The following is a 1,769-nucleotide window of genomic DNA, read 5'->3' as shown; positions in this document are numbered from 1 at the left end:
CCCTATCAGAGGCAACAGTGAACCCAGTGAATTCAGTGAGGTAGAGCCAGCAATTGCAGAAGGTTACTTACAGCTTTTCTGAATGGGGTTGGATAGTAACCTTTGCCAGCAACTAGACTGTGTGTTTTGGAAGGGCTCCTCACCTTGCTGACATCTCAACAGCGCAACAGATAAATGCTTATGTGGGTGATGATCAGTGAACTTAATTTGTTCCATGACAGCTGCTGCGTTATTCACAACTAGCTTTGCATATTTTACATTTTTCTCTCATTTATCTCATCGTTCCTGATGAAAAATGCTTCATTAGCTTCATTGTTGCCAAGACCTTGAAGTAATGATTGCAATTAAACATATATAACGAAAACAGATACAAGGTAGACTCTAACGTCATTACTTATTCCACTGGTCATAAAATACTGCCTCTGATTTTGTTCCTAGCAGTGTCATTCCGCTCTTTGTAGTCTTGTATTTTAATAAGCGCAACTGCACAAAATTGAGCACATGGGTCTTTCACATGACACTTCAAAAGAAAATTCGTGTCTGCACATGAATATTAAAAATTCCATGTTGCTTTACCTTAAGTCTCTGTCTTCCCTGTTGTTCTTTAAAAGGTCTCTTTAGTATGCTGTAGAGGGGCTTCTAAGTGCCTTTTTAAACTATTTATTATTGGAGAGAACTTGCAGTCATTAAAAGAAATCATTAAAGAACAGAAGTGCTTCCCCTGAGCACTGGAAACTAGAGGTTTACATTTGGGCCCCAGTAAAACATAATATACATTGAGCTGTTAGTTGACATGATTTTTTTTTAAACTCCTACTCTATTTTCATTCCATGTTTTGTAGCCAGTAGCAACTCCAAAGCTGCATGCATGTAGGAGTTGTACCTCAGTCGGAAGAACCTTAAAAGACTAGAAACTTAGGCATTTTTTTCATAAGAAGCTGTGCTATTTGTGAGCAGATTTTTGACAAAAGAATGGCTACAAAGCTTTAAATATTCCAGCTAGTTCAACAAGAAGCTGCAGCCAGCCTCTTCCTTCTCAATACCAGTGTATTGAGCAGAGGTGGAATTAGATTACTACTCCCTTAAGAATTAAATCTTACATTACAAAAATTATAATATGTCATAATTTCAAGGTTCTGTGCTACAAACAACTATGGGTGAGAAGAAAGGGAGAAGCTGCTCAGTATCCTGAATACATATAAGACAATTAGTCCAATTTGGAACTAAACATACTATTACATTTTTGGGTTGTTTAAACTCCTTTTAAAATGAAATATCAAAAATAATTTTGAGGGTAGTTTCTAGATTTGCCAAACTCAACTAAAATTTATCTTCCCTGCCTCTCCACCCCCCACCCCCACCCCAACACCTTTGGAAATAGTTTACCACTTGCAGAACATGGGTATCTGTATTCATATGTATTAGCTGCTGCATTCTGAACCTGCTCTGTGCAACGTGCAGAACATTCACCCATGAATGTTCCCTCTATGTCCCTTTGCCCTTCCCCTGGAGGGTAGTGCCTGTAGCCTATGGGAGAACTAGCCTTGATGCTCCCCTTAGTCTTATTTTTTTTTATGAGTTTTGTTGTGGTTGCTCTCAGAGTTGTCTCTCAGCAGTTACCTCCTGCAGTAGCTTCTTTGTAGTTTGCTGCCTTTATTCTATGTGCTAATTCAGTTCTTTTCTAAAGTAACGTCCTGGAGCACTCAGAAAAAGTGTGGATGCGGTGAAATAAGAGACATGGAACAGAAACAGAAAGATGACGCAGAAGAG

Source organism: Struthio camelus, chromosome 3, assembly GCF_040807025.1.
Source record: "Struthio camelus isolate bStrCam1 chromosome 3, bStrCam1.hap1, whole genome shotgun sequence".
NCBI classification, from domain to species: Eukaryota; Metazoa; Chordata; class Aves; order Struthioniformes; family Struthionidae; genus Struthio; species Struthio camelus.
Note: the sequence above shows the minus strand (reverse complement) of the source record.